Here is a 6324-nt window from a genome sequence, read left to right as displayed (position 1 = left end):
TAGGCCATGGTCGGCGGCGAGGGTGGATCATCCCAGGACGCGAGGGGAAGGAACTATGACATTTATGGAGTGGGGTCCACGTCCCGAGCCGGAACCGCCACCATGGACAGACGCCCACCCGGACCCTCCCTATGGTTTTGAGGGGGTTCTGTCATGCCTTGGTCTTAGTATTTTGTGTTTTCGTTAATTAGTTGGTCAGGCCAGGGTGTGACATGGGTTTATGTTGTTGTATTTCATAGTGGGTTTTTTGTAGTATTTGGGATTGCGGCTGAATAGGGGTGTTGCATAGGTTTGGCTGCCTGAGGCGGTTCTCAATCAGAGTCAGGTGATTCTCGTTGTCTCTGATTGGGAACCGTATTTAGGTATCTTGGGTTTCACTTTGTATTTCGTGGGTGATTGTTCCTGTCTCTGTGTTAGTGTTCACCAAACAGGCTGTATAGGTTTTACACGTTCCGTTTGTTGTTTTTGTATTTATTCGTTATTTCATGTATAGTTCCGTTATTTGTTTCATTAATAAACATGAGTAACCAACACGCTGCATTTCGGTCTGACTTTCTTGCGACAAACGAAGAACGCCGTTACACATACACTCAATTAATATTTGGAAGCATTGCCTTTAAATGGTTTAATTTGGGTCAAACATTTCGGGTCGCCTTCCACAAGCTTCCACAAGCTTCCACAATAAGTTGGATGAATTTTGACCCATTCCTCCTGACAGAGCTGGTGTAACTGAGTCTGTTTTGTCAGCTACTGTCTCTTATGACCGTAAATAACTTATGGACAGAAAAGTGATTGCTCACCACGTCCTGGAAGAAACATTTTCCTTTAACTAGTCCGACAAGAAGGATATCCTGCTTTCACTGGAACAGGCCGAGATCCACATCCAAGTAAAGATGCTGGGAAAGGGGACCTTGATCTATGTTCCCTCTGAGAATCCGGAGGCGAGCGAGCAATGCCTTCCATTCTTCTTGCTAACGTAACATTTTAACATCTAACTGTAAAATCTTATGTTTCACCGAGACGTGGCTGAACAAAGAAATTGACAATATATAGCTAGCGGGATATTCCATGCATCGGCACAACAGAAATGCTACCTCTGGTAAGACGAGGGGTGGGCGTGTGTGTCTTTTTGTCAATAACAGCTGGTGCGCAATGTCTACTACTAAAGAAGTCTTGAGATATTGCTCACCTGAGGTAGAGTACCTTATGATAAGCTGTCGACCATCTGCTTTAATGCTCGCTTCAAGACAAGCAACACTGAAGCATGCACGAGAGCACCAGCTGTTCTGGATGACTGTGTGATAACTCTCTCGGTAGCGGATGAGAAAAAAACAGGTCAACATTCACAAAGCCGCTGGGTCAGACAGATTACCAGGACATGTACTCAAAGCATGCGTGGACCAACTGTCAAGTGTCTTCACTGACATTTTCAACCTCTTCCTGACCGAGTCTATAATAGCTACATGTTTCAAGCAGACCACCATAGCCCCTGTGCCCAAGGAAGCGAAGGTAACATGCCTAAATGATTACTGCCCCGTGGCACTCACGTCGGTAGCCATAAAGTACTTTGAAAGGCTGGTCATGGCTCACATCAACAGCATCCTCACGGACATACTGCCCCAAGAGATCCATAGATGACGCAATCTCAATAGTACTCCATACTGCCCTTTCCCATCTGGAAAAAAGTAACACCTATGTGAGAATGCTATTCATTGACTAAGCTCAGCGTTCAACACCACAGTGCCCACAAAGCTCATCACTAAGCTAAGGACCCTAAGCTAAGGACTAAACACCTCCCTCTGCAACTGGATCCTGGACTTCCTGACGGGCCGCCCCATGTTGTAAGAGTAGGCAACAACACATCTGCCACGCTGATCCTTAACACTGGGGCCCCACAGGGTTGTGTACTTAGTCCCCTCCTGTTTTCCCTGTTCACCCACAACTGTGTGGCCAAACACAACTATAACACCATCATTAAGTTTGCTGACGACACAACAGTGGTAGGCCTGATCACCGACAATGATGAGACGGCCTATAGGGAGGAGGTCTGAGAACTGTTAGTGTGGTGCCAGGACAACAACCTCTCTGTTACGGATACAGTTATCCTGTGTGTGTGTGTGTATCCTGTGTGTGTGTTTCTTTTCTCTCCTTCTCTCCTTCTCAGGTGAAAATCATCACTCCCCAATCAGTCAACAATCAATCATCAATCAGAAGACACACCTCCTCCTATTTCCTGACCTATCACAGTTCCTTCCCCATGGTTTAAAAAACCCATAATTTGTTTGTTCTAGAGCTCAGCTCAATCTCTCTGTAAATGTCATGTCTGTAGGTCTCTGTGTTTCACTCTCGCTTTGTGTCTTAACCTCTCTTTTGTTTAAGCACCTCATAGCACTTTGTCATCACCTGTGAGTATTGTTTTTGGTTATGGTGTTTGTGTTTGATTGCTGGTGGGAAAAGGGGGAAACCAAGACAAGTCGCCCATGGGCATACACTACCCGTAGGTGAACTTTGTTAAATACACTAGTTAGAACTGGGCGGACCACCCACTGTATTTTGGTTAGTTAGTTAGCTGTTGTTAAAGTAGGCTAGTCTAGCTTAGGGGTGTTTTTGAATACTTATTGTTTCTTTCCTTGGGTCCAGCTCAGCCCCTTTTCCTGCTCCCCCCATTACCGTGTGTTTATAAATAAACCTAGAGTTTGACGGTAGATTTCTGTTGTCGTGGTTATTTCGTATACACTTTTCCTTTGTCACAATAATAATTTGCATGAGTTATGTTACGGGTCTCATTACCATCCCCCCTAGACTGTCGGGCCAAAAGGGATTCGTAACACTCTCCCTCAATGTGAGCAAGACAAACGAGCTGATCGTGGACTACAGGGAAAGGCGGGCAGAACAGGCCCCATTAACAGTGACGGAGATGTAATGGAGCGGGTCGAGAGCTTCAAGTTCCTTGGTGTCCACATCACCAACGAACTATCATGTTCTAAACATAACAAGACAGTCGTGAAGAGGGCACGACAAAACCTTTCCCCCTCAGGAGATTGAAAAGATTTGGCATGGGTCCCCAGATCCTCAAAAGATTCTACAGCTGCATACAGCCATTGAGAGCATCCTGACCGATTGCATCACTGCCTGGTATGGCAACTGCTCGGCATCTGACAGTAAGGCGCTACAGAGGGTAATGCGAACGGCCCAGTACATCACTGGGGCCAAGCTTCCTGCAGTCCAGGACATATATAATAGGCGGTGTCAGAAGAAAGCCCATAAAATTGTCAGGGACTCCAGTCACCCAATGGTGAGCGGACTCTGGCCACAAAACCTGACTCTAAAGGGGAGGGTCCGGGTGGGCCTTCCTACGGCGAAGGCTCGGATGCAGGACGTGGACCCCTCTGGACTGAGGGGTGCCTCTGGACTGAGGGGCTGAGATTCTGGCAGCTCCGGAGTGAAGGGCGACTCTGGCAGCGCCGGAGTGAAGGGTGACTCTGGCAGCGCCGGGGTGAAGGGCGGCTCTGGCAGCTCCTGAATGACAGGTGGCTCTGGCAGCTCCTGACTGACGGGCGGCTCGGGATGGGAGGGTCGGGGTGGGCCTTCCTACAGCGGCAACTCTGGCAGCGCCGGAGTGATGGGCGGCTCTGGCAGCTCCTCACAGACGGGCGGCTCTGGCAGCTCCTGACAGACGGGCGGCTCTGGCAGCTCCTGACAGACGGGCGGCTCTGGCAGCTCCGGACAGACGGGCGGCTCTGGCAGCTCCAGACAGATGGGCGGCTCTGGCAGCTCCGGACAGACGGGCGGCTCTGGCAGCTCCGGACAGACGGGAGAACCTGGAGGGAGGAGACGGAGAGAGCCTGGTGCGTGGGGCTGCCACAGGACCCACCAGGCTGGGGAGACCTACAGCAGGCCTGGTGCGTGGAGGAGGCACCGGATGGACCGGGCTGTGGGGGGGGCACTGGAGCTCTGAAGCGCAGCCTTGGCACCACTCCTCCAGGCTGGATGACCACTTTAACCCGGTCCAACGGGCGGCTGTGGCAGCTCCTGATTGATGGCCGGCTCTGGCAGCTGAAGGGCGGCTCTGGCAGCTCCTGACAGACGGGCAGCTGGCAGCTCCTGACAGACGGGCGGCTCGGAACGGGAGAGTCTTGGTGGGCCTTCCTATGGCGGCGACTCTGGCAGCGCCGGAGTGAAGGCCGGCTCTGGCAGCTCCTGACTGACGGGCGGCTCTGGCAGCTCCAGACTGACGAGGGGCTCTGGCAGCTCCTGACTGACGGGCGGCTCTGGCAGCTCCAGACTGACGGGCGGCTCTGGCAGCTCCAGACTGACGGGCGGCTCTGGCAGCTCCTGACTGACGGGCGGCTCTGGCAGCTCCTGACTGACGGGCGGTTCTGGCAGCTCCTGACAGACGGATGGCTCTGGCAGCTCCGGACAGACGGGCGGCTCTGGCAGCTCTGGACAGACGGGTGGCTCTGACAGCTCTGGACAGACTGGAGAACCTGGAGGGAGCAGACGGAGAGACAGCCTGGTGCGTGGGGCTGCCACAGGACCCACCAGGCTGGGGAGACCTACATCAGGCATGGTGCGTGGAAGAGGCACCGGATGGACCGGGCTGTGGGGAAGCACTGGAGCTCTGGTGCGCAGCCTTGGCACCACTCCTCCAGGCTGGATGACCACTTAAGCCCAGACCCTCCAGAGTGCAAGCACAGGTTGAACCAGGCTGTGGGTGAGCACTGGAGATCTGGTGCATACCACTCGCACCTCTCCCTTAGTCTCAATGCCCACATTCGCCCGGCACGGGTGGAGCGCAGGCATAGGGCACACTGCATCCTCCCAGCTGCCCGGAGACACAGCACGCAGCGCCGGCGCAGGATACCCTGGGCCGAAACGGCGTACCGGAGACCAAACACGCTGAGCCGGCACAATACGCCCTGGCTAGATGCCCACACTCGCATGGCACTTGCGGGGGGCTGGCCTATAGTGCATCGGGCAATGAGCGTGTACTGGCGACACCGTGCGCTTAACCGCATAACACGGTACCTGACCAGTACTGCGCTTCTTCCGGAAAGCACGGGGAGTTGGCTCAGGTCTATCGCCTGACTCCGCCAATCTCCCTGTGTGTTTCCCCCCTAAAAATTTGTGGGGGCTGCCTCTCGTGCCTGTTGCGCTGCCTTACCTCATATCGCCACCGCTCAGCTTTCGCTGCCTCCAGTTCTTCCTTGGGGCAGTGATATTCGCCAGCCTGTGGCCAGGGTCCCTTGCCGTCCAATACCTCCTCCCAAGTCTAGGAATCCAGAACCCTATGCTCCTGGTTACCACGCTGCTTGGTCCGGTTGGGGTGTGTAGTTCTGTAATGATTGTCGTTGGGAGAAGGAGAAGAAGACCAAAGAGCAGCGTGGTACTTATTAATAATGATTTTAATAAAGATGAATACTGGAACAAAAACAATAAACCGACAAACGAACAGTTCTGCAAGGTGTAACAAAAACACTAAACAGAGAATAACTACCCACAAACCCATGTGGGCAAGAGCTACCTAAGTATGGTCCTCAATCAGAAACAATGACAGACAGCTGTCTCTGATTGAGAACCATACCCGGCCAAAAACAAAGAAATACAAAAACATAGAAAAAAAGAACACAGAACGCCCACCATAGTCACACCCTGGCCTAACCAAAATAGAGAATAAAAAGCCTCTCTATGGCCAGAGCGTGACAATTAGACTGCTAAACAATTCATAAAAATCGCCACTGGACAATTTATATTGACCCCACCTCTTCTACACTGCTACTCATTGTTTGTTTGTTACTTTGGGAGAAGACATATATGGAGGAGCATAAATACTATAACACAAGAGAGAGATACACTTATAGAGTGCATTTGCCATTCTGGTAAAATGCATTGTCTATTGTATAGGAGAGGAGACCATAGATGTATAGAATAGCTGAACACTAAAAACAGACCACATGAAGGAAAGGTGACACATAGGTGCCAGGATAGCTGGACATACCAAGGCCAGAGGGATATACAAAGGAGGGGGTCAGTCAAATGACTAACTGATGACCAATAGACATAGCTCGCATATTTTTAGGACATAAAGACACATACAAAGGAACACATTGAGCTAAGTGCAGAGCCAAAGCATAGGCCTGTAAAATAGAGGAATGTATAGTATTTTTAGTATAGCTGGACACGCTAGAAACTGAGGAGACACATAGTCTGCTGATCCTAGATAACACACAAACTGAAGAATGCATTTAGCTAAGTGCAGGAACAAAGCAAGGGTCTTGTCATCATTATAATCTGACGGAAAGCAGGTATGGGCGTGATTGGGCT

Source organism: Oncorhynchus masou, chromosome 7, assembly GCF_036934945.1.
Source record: "Oncorhynchus masou masou isolate Uvic2021 chromosome 7, UVic_Omas_1.1, whole genome shotgun sequence".
Classification (NCBI taxonomy): Eukaryota; Metazoa; Chordata; class Actinopteri; order Salmoniformes; family Salmonidae; genus Oncorhynchus; species Oncorhynchus masou.
Note: the sequence above shows the minus strand (reverse complement) of the source record.